General features: G+C 40.3%; 1 protein-coding gene and 1 non-coding gene across 3 annotated transcripts in view; one reads left to right on the top strand and one right to left on the bottom strand.

Moving 5' to 3' along the window:
- The window catches only part of CLIC4 (chloride intracellular channel 4), a 92,352-nt gene that overhangs the window by 15,132 nt on the left and 59,236 nt on the right, over positions 1–17,984 (top strand). Inside the window, exon 2 of one of the 2 annotated variants that reach the window (XM_078330765.1) lies at positions 5,866–5,908. The exons of the other annotated variant lie outside the window; for it this stretch is intronic. The gene's annotated coding sequence lies outside the window, so the exon portion shown is untranslated. The remainder of the gene's footprint in view (positions 1–5,865; positions 5,909–17,984) is intronic. 2 annotated transcript variants of the gene reach the window in all.
- On the bottom strand, positions 14,829–14,931 carry LOC118143376 (U6 spliceosomal RNA). The gene has a single exon (XR_004727602.1). It is a non-coding gene; the product is annotated as a U6 spliceosomal RNA (small nuclear RNA).

Raw genomic sequence — 17,984 nt, forward strand, 5'->3', positions numbered from 1 at the left:
ATGGGGAAACCCCGCCTCTACTTAAAAAAAACATCAGCTGGGCATGGTGGCGGGTGCCTATAATCCCAGTTACTTGGAAGGCTAGGGCAGGAGAATCGCTTGAACTTGAGAGGTGGAGGTTGCAGTGAGCCGAGATTGTACCCTTGCACTTCAGCCTGGGTGACAGACGGAGACTCCATATCAAAAAAAAAAAAAAAAAAAAAAAAAAAGCTCAGCGGCTGTTACCTTAAAAAGAAAAAAGAAAATCTTAAATAGATTCTACTTTCCCTAGTTGTTTATTGAATTAGATACAAAGTTTTAGATCTGGCATTTATCCAACTTGTATTTCCACTCTTAACCCCCACTGCAGCTGCAGATATGCCTCATATTCTATCTAGATTGGTCTTTTTTTTTTTGAGATGGAGTTTTGCTTTTGTTACCCAGGCTGGAGTGCAATGGCACGATCTTGGCTCACCGTAACCTCTGCCTCCTGGGTTCAGGCAGCTCTCCTGCCTCAGCCTCCTGAGTAGCTGGGACTATAGGCACGCACCACCATGCCCAGCTAATATTTTGTATTTTTAGTAGAGACGGGGTTTTGCCATGTTGACCAGGATGGTCTCGATCTCTTGACCTCATGATCTACCTGCCTCGGCCTCCCAAAGTGCTGGGATTACAGGCCTGAGCCACTGCACCCGGCTAGATTGGTCTTAAACATGCCCTGCATGGCTCTGCCTTCATGGAAGATTTTTGCTGATATTTCCTTCATTTGATATACTTTTGGCTTCTCCACCCTCTCCCTGCCCCCGATTTCTGCTTGCCAGAATAATATCTGTTCTTCTTTCATTCATTCATTTAACAAATATTGAGACACTGTTTTAGGTGCTTGGTTGGATACACCTAGTGAACAAAGTCTCCGTTTTTATGGCAGTCATATTCAGTTGAGGGAGGCAAACAATAAATGCTGGCGATTAAATGCTGTAAAGAGAATTAAGTAGGTAAGGAGTATGGACAATGATGGGGGTGCTGTTTTCAGTTTATGAGGCATTCTGTTAGCCCTGTGGAGAATGGCAATTAGGAAGGCAAGGGCAGAAGCAGGGAGACTAATCAGAGGTGTAGCCTTTCCAGTAATTCAGGCACAAGATGATGGTGGCTTGGAATAAAGTGCAAAGCTGCTGGATTCTGGATATATTTCTAAGATGGTGATAATAGAATTTCCTGATGGACTGGATGTGGAATGTGAGAGGAAGAGTTAAAGATGATTGAGGTTTTTGTTCTGAACAACCAGAATGATGGAGTTGTCATTAACTGAGGTGTGAAAGGCTGAGGGAAGGGCTAGTTCTAATGGGGAGAAGATCAGGAGTTTAGTTTTTTGACACGTTAAATTTGAATTTGTTAATACTTCGTAGATCCTATTGTCTACTTGGAGAGGCATAGGTTAAAGAAATACATAAATAAGGATAGTAGATAATTACATCAAAGAAAAGAGCAGTGCAACTTGAGAAAGAATGGCAGGAAACCCAATTTAGATAGAGGCACAGTGAGAGCTTTTCTGAAAAAACGACATGTATGATGAGTAGTAATTAGAAGGAGGGGAAAAGCATTCTAAGTTAAAGGAATCAGCATGTGTAAAGGCTGGAAATATTCAATTAAGGATGTGACTGAAAGAGAACAGAAGTAAGGAGTAGAGTGAGGAATTGACAGGGGTCACATCATGGAGGGCCTTGTATGTCATGTGAATTTTGTCCTTAGTACAAATGGCAGTGCTCAGAAGGGTTTAAGTGAGGGAGCGTCGAGGTTAGAGTTGCATCTAAAGATGAGTAGCCTGACTCTGTGTAAAATGAATTGAAAGGAGGTGGGAGTAGCAGTAATGACAACTATTTGGAGGCCACTCGAACGGTGATGGTAGCTTGGATTAGGGAGACGACGGAGAGAAGAGAATGAATTTGAGGTAGATTTTGGAAGTGGTGTCAATAGGAAGATGTTTCAGAAGGAGGGATGACAGAGAGAAAAGTGTGAGAAATGACTTGGGTTTGTAATTAGAATCACTAGTCAAGAGATGCCATTCATGGAGAGGGAGGAGGAGCAGACAGTGTTCAGGTTTTGACTTGTTGAGTGTAAGATGCTTGAGGTGTCAAGTGGAGATGTTAGTAGAAAGTTGGATATACAGATCTTTTCAGAAAGAAGTCTAGGCACGGTAGAGACATTTGGGACTTGATGACATCTATCTATGTCATACTTGCTGACATACATATATGCATAGATGACATACACTCACATATAATATTTGGTATTTAAAGTGCATGGGCTGGATGTGGTACCTCACACCTATAATCCCAGCACTTTGGAAGGCCGAGGTGGAAAAATTTCTTGAGACCTGGAATTTTCAACCAGCCTGGGCAACATAGCAAGACCCCATCCCTGCAAAAATAAAAATCAAAAACTGACTGGGCATGATGTCACATAGAATCCTAGCTACTTTAGGAGACTGAGGTAGGAAGGATCGGTTGAGCCCAGGAGTCAGAGGCTACAATGAGATATGATCATGCCATTGCACTCCCGGATGACAGAGTGAGACTCTGTTTCTAAAGAACAAAAAAGTGTGTGAGATCATTCTGTGGATGAGTAGAGTAAGGAAAATGCCGAGAACCAAGTTCTGAGGAACTCTCAACACTTAGAGGTTGGGTAATGGAGGAGAAGCTAGAAAAGGAGAACAAAGAGGAACTGTGGGAGAGCAATAGTGGTGAGAGGAAAGCTACTAGAGTGAGATATGAAAGAAGCTAGGAGAGGTTTGTAAGGAGGGAGTGACCGGTTGTATCAAGTTTACTGTTTGTTGGATTTAACACCTTGGAAGTTACTGGCAACATTAGTAGTAACAGCTTTGGTGGAGTAGTGGAGGAAGTCATAATACAGCCGGTATAAGAATGAAATAGGAAGAGACTGGAGTCAGTGTGTACAGCCAACTCTAACAAGAAATTTGGCTATGTAGAAGAGATAGGTTGATAGCTGTAAAGGGGGGATGCATATGAAGGGAAGGCTTTAAAAAGTATGAGCTGTAAGAGCTGGGTTAAATGCTGATCTAATAGAGAAAGAGGTGGAAAATTAAACAGAGACATGGTTTAACGGATGCTCTTCAAGGAATCTCCCAAATGGCCACCTGTTCCACTAGGTCCCCCTCAGTGGTGTGTATTGCTTCTTCATATGAACTCTCATACAACCTTTCCCCCTGCTTATTTACTTGAGGCCAAGTAAACTCTGAGAAAGATTTTGTTCTTCATCTTTGTATAGGCCAAAGTGTCTAACATTGTTTTTTGAAGAACCAACTAAGACAGGTTCCTCTAATTCCTTACCCCCACACTCTGCAAGTGCAAAAAACATTTTGTTGCTCTCTATTATAGGAGTAATTAAGTTCAAATATATAGTCCGGCATTCAAGTCTTTAGCCTTCATGGTCTAGCTCCAATTAATTGAACACATTTATCTCCTACTTCCTGGGTCTTACAGTCCAGTTAAATTGAACTCTTTGAACTCTTCTTTGTTTCCACGTGAGCTACCTTGTTTCCCTGAAGCACCTTTCCTATCTCTTCCATTCCTATTTGTTTAAGCTTTGCGTAATCCTGTAAACCTCAGTTTGTAATGTGACTTCCTTTGTTAATCCTTCAAGATTCTTATTTCATGCTTCTTTTGTGACTTCTTTATCTATTTTGTTGGTAGTTTTGCATGTATGTCTTATCTTTGCTATAATATAGTAAGCTCCATGAGGGTAGGTTCCTTGTTTTATTCATCTTTGCATCCACCACAGTGTTTAGTAGATTGCCTGCCTCAAAATAGGCATTCAATAAATCTTTCTTATTGAATGAGTAAATGCACTTAAGTATAGTTGATACACCCCAACCTACTGCTAGTAATTATAGTTGGCTAAAAATATTCTTTGTAAGTGCTGTGCTTTGGAAAAGGATCATCTGCTTAGTAGCACTATTTTGTGGGTAGTTGATGGAAAGCAAAGCATGGACTGGTTGAAATTGCTGGCAGACACAGCATTCTACCAAATTTGGTTATGTCACTAAACACTGTCACGAAAAACATTTTGGTGTAGATTTGAAGGGGAAAATGCTACCTTATTAGTTGTCAAGTCAGTATTTGTCAAAAGCCTTTTACTCACTTTTTCTGGTGTGACCCTACTTTGTTGAAAAGATCCCAGTTCATAGTGATAGAACCTTATACTCTAGACTTTTGAATTTGGGTCAGTACTGCTTACAATTATGTAAGATTTTAAGTTACAATGTCTTTTTTCCCCCCTCAGGATGGAGTCTTGCTCTGTTGCCCAGGCTGGAGTGCAGTGGTGCCATCTTGGCTCACCGCAACCTCTGCCTCCTGGGCTCAAGCAATTCTCTTGCCTCAGCCTCCCAAGTAGCTGGAATTACAGACGTGCAACATTACACCCTGATAATTTTTTTTTTTCTTTTTTCTTTTTTTTTTTTTTTTTTTTTTAGTAGAGACGGTTTCACCATGTTGGCCAGGCTGGTCTTAAATTCCTGACCTCAGGTGATTCACCCACCTCAGCCTCCCAAAGTACTGGGATTACAGGGATTAGCCACTGCACCCAGTCGTTACACTATCTTTTAAGTCAAAAGCTGTGTATTAAGAATTTTCTCCTGAAGCATGTGCACAGTTAGGCTTTGCAAGAGAATCTCTCCACAAGATAAACATATTGTATATTTTTTCTCTAAAGCTGGAACCAAGAGCAGTCTTCCCCATAAATAAAATGAAGTTCAAGCCTGAATAACATCTGCCCTTAAACGTTTAATTTGACCTGTTAAAATTTTTTTCAGCCAGGAGTAGTGGCCCACACAAATCCCAGCACTTTGGTAGGCCGAGGCAGGTGGAATTCTTGAGCCCAGGAGTTTGAGACCAGCCTGGACAACATGGTGAAACCCTGTCTCTACAAAAGATGCAAACATTAGCTGGGTATTTAGGCACATGCCTATGGTCCCAGCTACTTGGGAGGCTGAGGTGGGAGGTTTGCTTGAGCCTGGGAGGTGAAGGTTGCAATGAGCCAAGATGGCGCTACCGTACTCCACCCTGGGTGACAGAGTAAGACCGTATCTCAAAAAAAAAAAAAAAAAAAAAAAAAAATTCATACTCTAGTATCTTCTGGCATTTCATAGATTTAGTATTATTGCTTTCTTCCTTCATGACTGACATTATCCCTTTAAATGTGCTGGTAGGAAGGCTGTGATTCTAGGGCATCTGGATTTCTGCCAAAATTGATTCTTTTTTCTTTCATTAAAAATAATCTCTCAAGCAAATTTGGGACTCACCACTAAAGCCTTAAATTCCTTTTTATTTACTTTGTGTTTTAACTCTCATGCAGGTTTTGGTTGTTTTTTGTTTGTGTTTTTTGGTAAATACAGACTACACATTAAACAATCTTTCATTAAACAGGTCTTTATTGAGTATCTACTAGGGACTGCTCTAGGCCCTGGGGAAGCAAGAAAATGTACCCTCAAGCATCAGTAATTAATGAGCTATAAGGAAGGAGCACTATACACCATTATCTTAGATAGGATAATATTTTCCGCTGGAGTCATTGTAACTCACTGACTGGGAGGCCTTTTCACTTCTAGGAAGACCTGGTTTTCCTGTATTTAGAATAGATACTGTTTCCATTGACTTAGTTTTCTGTTGGATTTCTTAAATGCATGAGATAGAAGAAGCATGTATGGAAAAGTGTTTCATATTTAATTGAACTAATATATACACTTATGGAGTACTTTCTATGTGCCAGGCACTGTGTTGATTACATTATATGTATTAAATATTAACTCATTTGATTGTTAATAATTGTTTGCTGAAGGACTAATGGAAACTTTTATTTTTCTGTGTACAGGCTTGATTTCAGAGGAGGCTGGGAGGAAAAGAAGACATAAAAGGTCACATTGATTGGGAAAAAGCAGCTGCCTATAAAATTCACAGAAATACTCATACAAGAAGTTAGAGAAGTAGTCTGAGAGAGTGATGCGAATGACTGGGCTCAGTTCATATTTTAGATAGAAATGAACAGATTTACTTGTCTTTTCTTGCAAAGTGAAGAAGATTTAAGGGAGAGTCTGCAACTGTGTTTTGACCCTGAGCATGTGGCTTGTTAGCTGTTGGGATTAAGAGTGGTGGGAGCACTGGGCAAGGTGGCTCATGCCTGTAATCTGGCACTTTGGGAGGCTGGAAAAAAGAGAGTGGTGGGAGCAGCTGTTGTCCTGATGACTCAGCAAGGATCCACCCCATGTTAGATTTACCATTGCCTCAGTATTGCATGTAAAAAGTTCTTTATATCTTTGAAATATTTGAGATCATAGATCTCAAAATCAGAGCCAGGGATGATTGTTGACTTGAAGTGTCATTTGTATTTTTGTTTCCTTCTTTTGCTTTTTCGTGGTTTTTAATTTTTTTATTTTTTAAGGCAGGATCTCACCTAGGCTGGAGTGCGGTGCATGATTATGGCTCACTGCAGCCTCAACCTCCCACGTTCAAGGAATTCCCTGCCTCAGCCTCCTGAGAAGCTGGGACTACAGACATATGCCATCATGCCTGGCTAATTTTTTTTTTTTTTTTTTTTTTTTTTTTTGAGATGGAGTCTCACTCTATCTAACCCAGGCTGGAGTGCAGTGGCACCATCTTGGCTCACTGCAACTTCCGCCTTCTGGCGGAAGCAGTTCTCCTGCCTCAGCCTCTCAAGTAGCTGGGATTACAATGCCCACCTTCACACTTGGCTGATTTTTCTGTATTTTTAGTAGAGACAGGGTTTCACCATGTTGGCGAGGCTGGTTTTGAACTCCTGACTTCAAATGATCCACCCTTCTGGTCTCCCAAAGTGCTAGGATTACAGGTGTGAGCCACTGTGCCTGGCCTTTTTTCTTTTTTCTTTTTTTAGAGAGCAGATCTTGCTATGCTGGTCTTTGTTTTTTTTGTTGTTGTTGTTGTTTGTTTGATTTTTTTTTTTGAGACCGAGTCTTGCTCTATCACCCAGGCTAGAATGCAGTGGCACAATCTTAGCTTACTGCAATCTCTGCCTCCTGGGCTCAAGCAATTCTTGTGCCTCAGCTTCCCTAGTAGCTGGAACTATAGACATGTGCCACCACAACTGGCTGATTTTTTTTTTTGTATTTTCAGTAGAGATAGAGTTTTGCCATGTTGGCCAGGCTGGTCTTGAACTTCTGGACTCAAGTGATCCACCCACCTCGGCCTCCCAAAGTGCTGGGATTATAGGCGTGAGTCACCACTACCATCCAGTATTTCCATATAGATGCTGAAATAGGTTCTTTTGTTTTCTTTTTCTTTTTTTTTTTTGAGACGGAGTTTCGCTGTTGTTACCCAGACTGGAGTGCAATGGCACGATCTTGGCTCACCGCAACCTCCGCCTTCTGGGTTCAAGCAGTTCTCCTGCCTCAGCCTCCCAAGTAGCTGGGACTACAGGCGTGCACCACCATGCCCAGCTAATTTTTGTATTTTTAGTAGAGACGGGGTTTTACCTTGTTGACCAGGATGGTCTCATGATCTCTTGACCTCGTTATCCACCTGCCTCAGCCTCCCAAAGTGCTGGGATTATAGACGTGAGCCACCGCGCCCGGCCTAGAAATAGTTTCTTTTGGAATTGAAGATCATTAGAATATTTCAAGTAGGCAATTGAGTCATCATATGGAAGACTAGAGATCTTTAGTGTTAATGCTGTTATAGTGTGCAGGGGTGTCCAATTTTTGGCTTCCCTGGGCCACATTGGAAGAAGAAGAATTGTCTTGGGCCACACAAAAAATACACTAATGATAGCTGATGAACTAAAAAATATTGCAAAAAAATCTTAGTGTTTTACGAAAGTTTACAGATTTGTGTTGGGCTTCATTCAGAGTGGTTCTAGGCCACATGTGGCCCACGGACCTCTGGTTGGACAAGCTTGATGTAGTGGCGAAGAGTATAGACTCCCAAGCCATGTGGCCTGTGTTTGAATCCTAGTTCTACCCTTCACTAGTTAGTTACCTTGGTGTCCCCACTGGGGTAATCTTCTTGGGCTTTTGTAAAGGGTACGAGACATAATATAAGAAAAGCACTTAGAGTCTGACTCATAGTAAGCCTTGTTCACTTGCTATTTTGCCTTTGGGAATGCAGAACTAAGACCATGTTGGCTTGGCCTGTGGTTAGTTTATGTATTCAATATACCATATGTGGTTTCAAACTCCAGGATTAGAAGCATCTGCCAGACTGCCACTGCAACCAGGTGGGCACTTTTCATTCTTTATCAAAAGAGCAGGGTTAGTACAAAAAAAGTCCAAGGTTAAGCTTGAATTTGTTCTCCTGAATTAACTTCAGTGAACTCTGATCCTGTTGACACTTACTAGGTAACTAAAGGACTGTCAGATTGGACCCTGCCATCTTAGTCCATCTGCCTCAGCAGCTGTTTCTGAACTTGTGGCTAAAGCTGAGAGTCCATTATTAGGGAGAATGTTCTTTTTTTCTCTCTTTTCTTTTTTAAAGTGAAAGCACAAAAGAAGTAAAGAGGAGTAATCTATGACATAGGATCTTACTGGTTCTCTAGAAGTACTCTTAATTAAATTTTTTTTTTTTTTTTGAGACTGAGTTTCGCTCTTGTTATCCAGGCTGGAGTGCAATGGCGCGATATTGGCTCACTGCAGCCTCCACCTCCTGGGTTCAGGCAATTCTCCTGCCTCAGCCTCCTGAGTAGCTGGGACTACAGGCACGCACCACCATGCCCAGCTAATTTTTTGTATTTTTAGTAGAGACGGGGTTTCACCTTGTTGACCAGGATGGTCTCGATCTCTTGACCTGGTGATCCACCCGCCTCAGCCTCCCAAAGTGCTGGGATTACAGGCGTGAGCCACCGCGCCTGGCAAAATTTTTTTAATTAAAATAATTTTTTTTGACATGAGTCCTGCTCTGTCACCCAGGTTGGAGTACAATGGCATGATATTGGCTAACTGCAACTTCTGCCTCCCAGGTTCAAGCAATTCTCCTGCCTCAGCCTCCCGAGTAGGTGGGACTACAGGTGTGCACCACCATGCCTAGTTAATTTTTGTATTTTTGGTAGTGGCGGGGTTTTGCCATGTAGTCCAGGCTACTCTTGAACTCCTGACCTCGGGTGATCTGCTTGCCTCAGCCTCCCAAAGTGCTTGGATTACAGGCATGAGCCACTATGCCCAGCCTAAAAAAAAAAGAAAAAATTTTTTTAAGTATTTGGGGATCTTACCATGTTGCCCAGTATGGTCTCAAATTCCTGAACTCAAGTGATCCCCTTACTGTGGCCTCCAAAAGGGCTGGGTGAAAGTACTTACGAATTATGGATTTTGGCTTCCTGTGCTACCATATTTCACTATTCCTTGATTTTTGTGGTATTCACTATATAGTTGAACAGGTCATATATTAACTAGCCTTTAATGCTTTCTTTAAAGGAAATGTAGATGTGTTTATATTTGTAATACGTCTACATTTCTCCTAAAGGGAGGAAGAGATTAAGCTCTTTTTATTTAATTTGTATTGAAGAAGTTGAGATAGTGTAGATTTACAGGTTTTATATTTAGTAATTTTTTTTTTTTTTTTTGAGTTAGAGTCTCACACTGTCGCCAGGCTGGAGTTCTCGGCTCACTGCAGCCTCTGCTTCCCGGATTCAAGCAATTCTCTTTCCTCAGCCTCCTGGGTAGCTGGGATTATAGGTGCCTGCCACCACACCAACTAATTTTTTATATTTTTAATAGAGACTGGGTTTCACCATGTTGGCCAGGCTGGTCCTGAACTCCTGAACTCAAGTAATCCATCCTCTTCAGTCTCGCAAAGTGCTGAGATTACAGGTGCTCACCACCACGCCCAGATAATTTTTTGTATTTTTAGTAGAGATGGGGTTTCACCATGTTGGCCAGGCTGGTCTCAAACTCCTGACCTTGTAATCTGCCTGCCTTGTTCTCCCAAAGTGTTAGCATTACAGGTGTGAACCCTGGCTCAGCCTTATATTTAGTAATTTTTAAGGAGTAAAAACGAAGTCTCCTAATTTACTTCTAGACTCTGCAATTATTGTTGTTACTCGAATTTTTCACCTTATACCACAATGGGATGATGATAAAGCTTAAAACTTTAGCATGTCTGTAACTGATAGATATCATCTCTACAAATGGTAATTAAAACAAAAATAGCTGGCCATGGCATGTGCTTGTGGTTTCAGCTACTAAGGGAGGCTGAAGCAGGAGGATTCCTGAGCCTGGGAGATTGAGGCTGCAGTGAGCTGCTGTCATTGCACCACTGCACTCCAGCTTGGATAACAGAGTGAGACCCTGTCTCAAACAAAAGAAAACAAAGAAAAAAAGATAATGTAAGGATCATGAAGTGACTTTAAAATCCTTCATTTTATAATAATGTTATAAGTTTCCTGAAGATACTTAATTTATCACTATACAGAATAAACTGATAAATAAAAAATGATCAGTAAGTTTTTGTTTCCCCATTAAAGCCAGAATAATGATCACGAGATAGCACTGGTTGCTTACTGTGGGCCGGGTACAACATGCCAGTCTTTTAGGTGTGTTAGCTAATTTAATCCTCATATAAACTTTGAAATAGGTGCCATCAATACTGTTTAACACAAGAGAATGAGAGAGATCATTATTTGGGTACAGTTGCAGGGCTAGTAAGTAGCAGTACTGGAATTTGTACTGACTTCTTTGGGATTTCAGAACCTGAATCAATGTTTGTTTATGTTCTTTTTCTAAATTTAAAACCTGAATGTTTTCCTAACAGTTTCTTTTTTTTTTTTTTTTTTGAGGCAGAGTTTTGTTCTTGTTGCCCAGACTGGAGTGCAATGTCATGATACTGGCCCACTGCAACCTTTGCCTCCTAGGTTCAAGCGATTCTCCTGCCTTGGCCTCCTGAGTAGCTGGGATTATAGGCCTGCTCTGCCACACCCAGCTAATTTAATATTTTTAGTAGAGATGAGGTTTCTCCCTGTTGGTTAGGCTGGTCTCGAACTCCCAGCCTCAGGTAATCCACCCACCTTGGCCTCCCAAAGTGCTAGGATTACAGGCATGAACCACTGCACCTGGCACCTAATGGAGTTTCTTATATTCTGTTTTTAGTCACATTGAAAATAAAATTCTGAGAATATTTAAGGATATTTCTAAAACATGCTAACAACTAGTGAGCCCAGATAGTTCATTGGATGAGTTTGGTTGCTTTTAGTGTAAGGCCGGTTGCCTTGCTGGGAGCTCAGACAGGCCCATCCCTCTCCACTACGTTACCAGAATCTGTACTCAACACACGCCCACTTCAGAACTCAACACTAAACTCTGCACTCGGCATCTAGCCTGTATTTGGAAAACCCTGCCAAAATTTAAAAGAAGCCCCGCCCAAACCTGCCCAATAGTAAAGCCCACTCACTGGAAATCCCGCCTACCTACCAATAGCAGCTCACCCCATCTACATCCTGTTTCTCCACAGCCAATCAAACGCCTCCACTCCCTATTAAAACCCCACGCCCAAGAAGAGTCAGGCGTGACTTCTTTAGCCCTCTTCCCCAGGACCAATGGGCCTTGCCTAGGAGCCGATTAAATTTTTTTAATTTCAATAACTGGCCTCAGTTGCCTCATTCAAACGTTACATTTAGTTCTCTTGGTAAAATTTGAAAGGAAACTAAAATTTCCATTACCTTACCTCTTTGCATTTTGGGGGCCTGATAAAGCACTTAAGAGGTTTATTTATAAACTTGTTAAGGAAACTGACTTGCATGTCAGTTGTGTGTTTTTGGTTTTGTTTTTTTTTTTTTTTGAGCCAGAGTTTCACTGTTGCCCAGGATGGAGTGCAGTGGTGCCATCACAGCTCACTGCCACCTTGACCTTCTGGGCTCAAGTGATCCTCCTCTTTTAGCCCCCAAGTAGCTGAGACTTGTAGTCCCACCATGCCTAATTTTTTTTTAATTAATTTTTTATGGAGATGAAGTCTTGCTATGTTGCCTAAGATGGTCTTGAACTCCTGGGCTCAAGTTATCCTCCCACTTTGGCCTCCCATTACAGGCATGAGCCACTGTGCTCGGGCTCACAGATTTTAATTTCAGGATTGTTTTCCAACTGAGAAATGTCTAACTGGTTCAAATTTAACAAAAATCATATACTCATTTGTTAATTGTTTTTCTGTGAGTTCTTTCTATCCCTTCCCGTCTCCCTTCCTCTCCCTTCAGAGGAGTCTATACTTTTGCATCGTTGATAGGAAAAAAAAAAAAAAAAAAAAAAAGCAAGGAAGTTTCTTTTTGTGGAGAGAGGAAATGGCTGTTAGTTCAGGACTTTATCCATATTAGGTATAAACTAAATATAGACATGTAATCCAGGAGTGAAGTCACATCTATAAAGTTTCTTAAGCAAAGCTAATGAGATCAGCCAGTGCTTTTGGATCCGTTTTTTCCCCCCTTACTTTTGGCTCACTTACCAAACTCATTAGTCTGTAGTCTTCCTGCCTGTGACTCTGTAAAAAAAGAAAAAAAAAAATTATAAGGAATTTTTATGTAAAACAAGCACACAAATTTTTAAAAAGTTGCTTTATATATGAAGCTTAGTTACTTATGCCTCCTTTTCAGGGGAGGTTATAAATAAATTAGCTTCTTTAATTTCTCGACCTTGTCATTTTCCTGTCACACCAATTCTTCTTTTTTGTTGTTTTTTGAGTTGGTTTTATCCTTAAGTCGTTGTCACATATTTTTACTGTGAGGCTGGACTCATCTTTGCAAGTTGTAAGAAACATCTGTTTTGGCATCTCATTTGGCATTCCAAAATATTTATAAGATATGCCGTAGATGTGTGTATACAGTTCTTCTCTTCAGAAGTATAGCACATTCATAAGGGTGTGAGTGTTTAGGCATGCTTGCAAGGGCTCTAAGAAGGAGCATAAGAGTTGAAAATAATTATTTTAAGAATGCTTTGGGAGACTTTTCAAAGTCCTTGTTTGAGAAGGACATGTGCTGTGACCAGAAAAAGATTTATTCCATCTTTCCATTCTATTACAATCTCTCTAACAAGCCAATCAGAAGAAATCCTATTACCATTTAGCCACACTAAGATCTGCTTTTTAATGGTTAAAAATGGAATAAACAAAGAAAATACTAAGTAAAACAGATTGCATTCTGAATATTACAAATGATAACTTATAGAAACTCTGTGTTTTGTTATGTCCCTCTTAAGAGCATTGATTTTCTTTTCTAAAGCAGGTGATTAATTTAGCCAAATTCAAGCTGTAAAACTGTCCCCCGACCTCCATAGTAGGTGGCAGCTTATATTTTAGTTCAGTGCTCTTAGCTGGCCTACTTGGAGCCTGCTCTGTGCATGTGTATTGCAGGGATCAGCTAGAGATTTAGACAGATTTATGCAGATTCTAGAGCTCCCCCTTGTTGGTTCTGCTGCTCGCTCTCTCACTTGCTTGCTCACTTGCACACTCTCTCTCTTTTGCTTTCCAGTGGTGATGGTTGCACTAGACTGTTTTTTGGTTCTTAAAGTCAGCAGGATTGTGAATTTTCCATTGGTGTTTTAGCTGCCCTGAATGATGGAAGGCTAAAAGATAAAAACTGGGGAACCTTGTCCAGTGCAGTTCCCTTCCTCCAAGTAGCAACTCCCCTTTAATATTTGCCAGCTCTTCTCACTCTCCAGTTCCTTCAGGTGGTTGTTTTTGTCTGGAAGTTACAGCTGTTATGATAGGCAGAGCTGATCTTATAAGAGGAACTGCCTGGTCTTAGTAGAAGCCTCAAATTTATTTTTTTTAAAAACAGAAACCTTTAAATTTTAGAATAGTCTTAGATTTATAGAAAAATTGCAAAAATTATACAGAGTTCTCAAATTTAGTTTAAATAAAAATATTTCTAAAATATATTAATGCTTCCTTGACTTTTGAAAATGCTGGGTTTGGCCAGGCTTGATGGCTCACGCCTGTAATTCCAGTACTTTGGTGTAGGTTGAGGCAGGTGGATCACCTGAGGTCAGGAAACCCTGTCTCTACTGAAGATACAAAAATTAGCTGGGCATGGTGGTGTGTGCCTGTAATCCCAGCTACTCTTGAGGCTGAGGCAGGAGAATCGCTTGAACCCAGGAGGCGTAGGTTGCAGTAAGCCGAGCCAAGATTGCATCATTGCACTTCAGCCTGGATGACAAGAGCAAAACTTCATCTCAAAAAAGAAACCACGCTGGGTTTAACTGCCAATTAATGTCAACATTCGGAATATAAATTTAGTAATGTAGCAATGGCCTCGGGAGCCATTGAGGCATGTAAGACTATTTTTGCCTTTCTGCCAGATGGCCTCACCTATTGTGCTACTCAAACCTAAATCTCCTTTGTGTGTGTGCATATGTGGGTGGGCGTGTGTGTGCACGTGTGTGTATTTTGTATTTCTTCCTTTGCCAACTTAGCTCTATATGCAACCCATTTCCTTTAGTTTTCGATTATAATTTGTTGTGGCTCAGTACACCAGATAAACTTGTGAAAATTTGTTTGAAATAAGAATAAATAGTTTCTGAGAGCTTGAATGTTGAGTTGATGAGTTCGGTACATCATCCTTAGGACATGGTCTTGGTGACATTGGTGCCCAGAGGCCTTTTCTCGAGACGCACTTCAGCCTGGTATCAATACAATACAATAGTCACTAACTATACGTGGCTGTTGAGTGTTTGAAGTGTCTAGTTTGAGTTGAGATGCACTATAATTATGAAATATACACCAGATTTTAAAGATGTAGTAGAAAGAAAATAATAACTTTTTATGTTATGTGTCGAAACCATTTTCGATGCATTTGGCTAAATAATAAATTATACTTGTTTCTTTTACTTTTGAAAAAATGTGGTCTGCTTCACAAATTTGTGTGTCATTCTTGTATAGGGGACATGCTAATCTGTTTTGAATTGTTCCAATTTTAGTATATATGCTGTCAAAGCAAGTACTGTTTTTACATTTTTAATATGACTGCTAGAAAATTTAATATAACATTGTGGCCTACATTACATTGGTTGTAGTTCAGGTAATTTATCTTACTTGATGGTAGTGTCTATGAGTGAGATGGTGGTTGTACTGTAAGAATCTTGAGATCAAGCAGGCGAGATTCTAGCATCTCCTCCTTTGCTTTGGTATAGGAAACTATCACAGTGGTTAATAGATAGTATGGACCTTGAAGTTGAAACCTCAGTTTTGACACTCCTGAGTTTTGTATGACCTATGACAAATTACTGAGCTCCTCTTAACCTGAGTTTCCTCATCAGAAACTCATGTGAAACATGAGGAAAACAATCCTAATTTCATATGGTTATTGTGAAATACATAAAAATAGTTTCATATAGTACATGTCAACTACAAAACATACTACTCAATAAATAGTAGCTTTCAACTTGTTTCCAGACCATTTTGGTGACATTTCGATTTACTCTAGTTGATACTTACAGGGAGTACAATCAAGATAGATCCAGTCAGAAAAAAAGGACTATGACTTTGGTCATCTTTTTTGTTCACTCTCTTTTTCTTTTTTTTTCTTTCTCTTTCTCTTTCCTTTCCTTTCTTTTCTTTCATTTATTATTTTTTTCTTTCTCTATTTCTTGTCATTCAGGTTTTTCCCCCCCACTAAAGAATATGTCTTTGATGAAGAATTTGTAAGAAAAAATGATGGACCCTCTGTAAAAAGAAGAGATGTTACCTCCAGACAGTCAATATTTTTAATTATTGGTTTATCAGTTATTCTGAAGATAGACTTTGGTCCTCCTGTTAGGCTTTTGATGAGTGAATGTGAACAAGCAGAACTCATTTTCATCATGCATCTGTTGTATCTAGATGGAAAGTCTGGTCATTGTATATCTGACACTTTGTTTTAAAAAGTGGTTCTGGTTGAGATGTTTCAGATTTGATTTTCCTCCAGATTAAAGCCTTTGTTTCCATCTTAAGCATATATTTCAAGTAAGTAACAAAAGTACTCAAAAGAAACTCAAGTGACATTAATTCCCTTTGTTATTTCAGCTAGTACCTTTTGAATGACTACTTTGCATTTAGCATTTATTCAAAAGAAGTTCTATTATATTTAAGCAGTTTGACATTTTGGTACTGATTAGAGACAGTAATGAGATTATTATGTATAAACATTAAAAAATAATTTTCTTAAATCTACAAAGAATGGAAAAAAATACTAGTTATAAAAAGATAAATGGGACATAAAGTATATAAAATTAATAACCCCAGGCTGGGCATGGTAGCTAACACATGTACTCCCAGCACTTTAGGAGGCCAAAGTGGGTGGATCGCTTGAGCCCAGGGGTTTGAGACCAGCCTGGGCAACATAGTGAAACTCTATTTCTACAAAAAAAAATGCAAAAATTAGCCAGACATGGTGGTGCATGCCTGTAGTCCCAGCTACTTGGGAGGCTAAGTTGGGAGGATCACTTGAGCCCAGGAGGTCAAGGCTGCAGTGAGCCATGATTGCACCACTGCACTCCAGCCTGGGCGGCTGAGCACGATTTTGTCTCTAAAAATAATCTCCTTTCCCTACCTCTCCCCAGATCTGTTTGGAGATAAACAATGTTAATTTGGTTTATAGCCCTCCATACCTGAGCAGTATTTTCAAGATGTAAATGCCAGGGTTATAGATCTGTGGTATCTCCTAAAGGGATTTATTTCCCTTTCCATCCCACAGCAAAATATAGGCCTACCATACTCCCATCTTGAGGTTTCCTTGACCTAGTTGCTCAAAGCAGAGATGTAGGAGTTACTTAATTTCTTTATTTCTCTCACTTTCCACATACAGACCATCCACACATCTTTAGGATTTTGCTACCCCAATTCAATTTAACCCACACTTTCTTTTCATGTCCATTGCTTTTACCTAATCCAAAGCACATTTCACCACAACTACCTTAAGAGGCCCCCCAACTTCAATTCTTCATTAGGTTGATGCATCAGGTTGATGCCTCCAACCTATTTTCCACATGGCAGAGTGTTATTTGTTGTCTTAAATGGAAGTCAGATTTTGCCGTCATATACCTCCACCCATCAAAGCCTTCAGTGGTATCCTGTTACCCTGTTCTGGCATTCCTTACCCCCTTTACCCTCCCACCAGTGGAAGCTCCATGAAGTCAGGAATATGTTCTCTGGTACATACTGTTTTACTGAGCACTTAACCACATGCTGGACTAATATATATATATATATATATTTTTTTGTTGTTGTTGTTGTTGTTTTGTTTTGTTTTTGTTTTTTTTTTGAAATGGAGTTTCTTTCTTGTTGCCTAGGCTGGCATGCAGTGGTGCGCTCAGCTCACCGCAACCTCTGCTTCCTGAGTTCAAGCCATTCTCCTGCCCCAGCCTCCCAAGTAGCTGGGATTACAGGCATGTGTCACCATGACCAGCCAATTTTGTATTTTTAATTAGAGGTGGGGTTTCTCCATGTTGGCCAGGCTGGTCTCAAACTCTAACCTTACATGCTAGGCAATATTTTAAGAGCTTTTCATCTGTTAATTCATTTATATTCATGATAACTTTGTGAGGTAGGTATTCTTCCAACCATTTTACATATAAGGCAACTGAGGCCCAGAGAGGTTTAAGTAACTTACCCAATGTCACATTCATGCTTAAGTACCAGAACCAGTATATCAAACCAGGCACTCTGTGTTCAGTCCTTGCTGTTAAATTTTGTATTAAATGGTTTTTTTTCTATACAGGAAGTACTTGGTAAACATTTGTTAAAAGAATGAATACAGCCGGGTGCGGTGGCTCATGCCTGTAATCCCAGCACTTTGGGAGGCCGAGGTGGGGGTATCACGAGGACAAGAGATCGAGACCATCCTGATCAACATGGTGAAACCCGGTCTCTACTAAAAATACAAAAAATTAACTGGGCATGGTGGCGCGTGCCTGTAATCCCAGCTACTCAGGAGGCTGAGGCAGGAGAATTGCCTGAACCCAGGAGGCGGAGGTTGCCATGAGCCGAGATTGTGCCATTGCACTCCAGCCTGGG

Source organism: Callithrix jacchus, chromosome 7, assembly GCF_049354715.1.
Source record: "Callithrix jacchus isolate 240 chromosome 7, calJac240_pri, whole genome shotgun sequence".
NCBI classification, from domain to species: domain Eukaryota; kingdom Metazoa; phylum Chordata; class Mammalia; order Primates; family Cebidae; genus Callithrix; species Callithrix jacchus.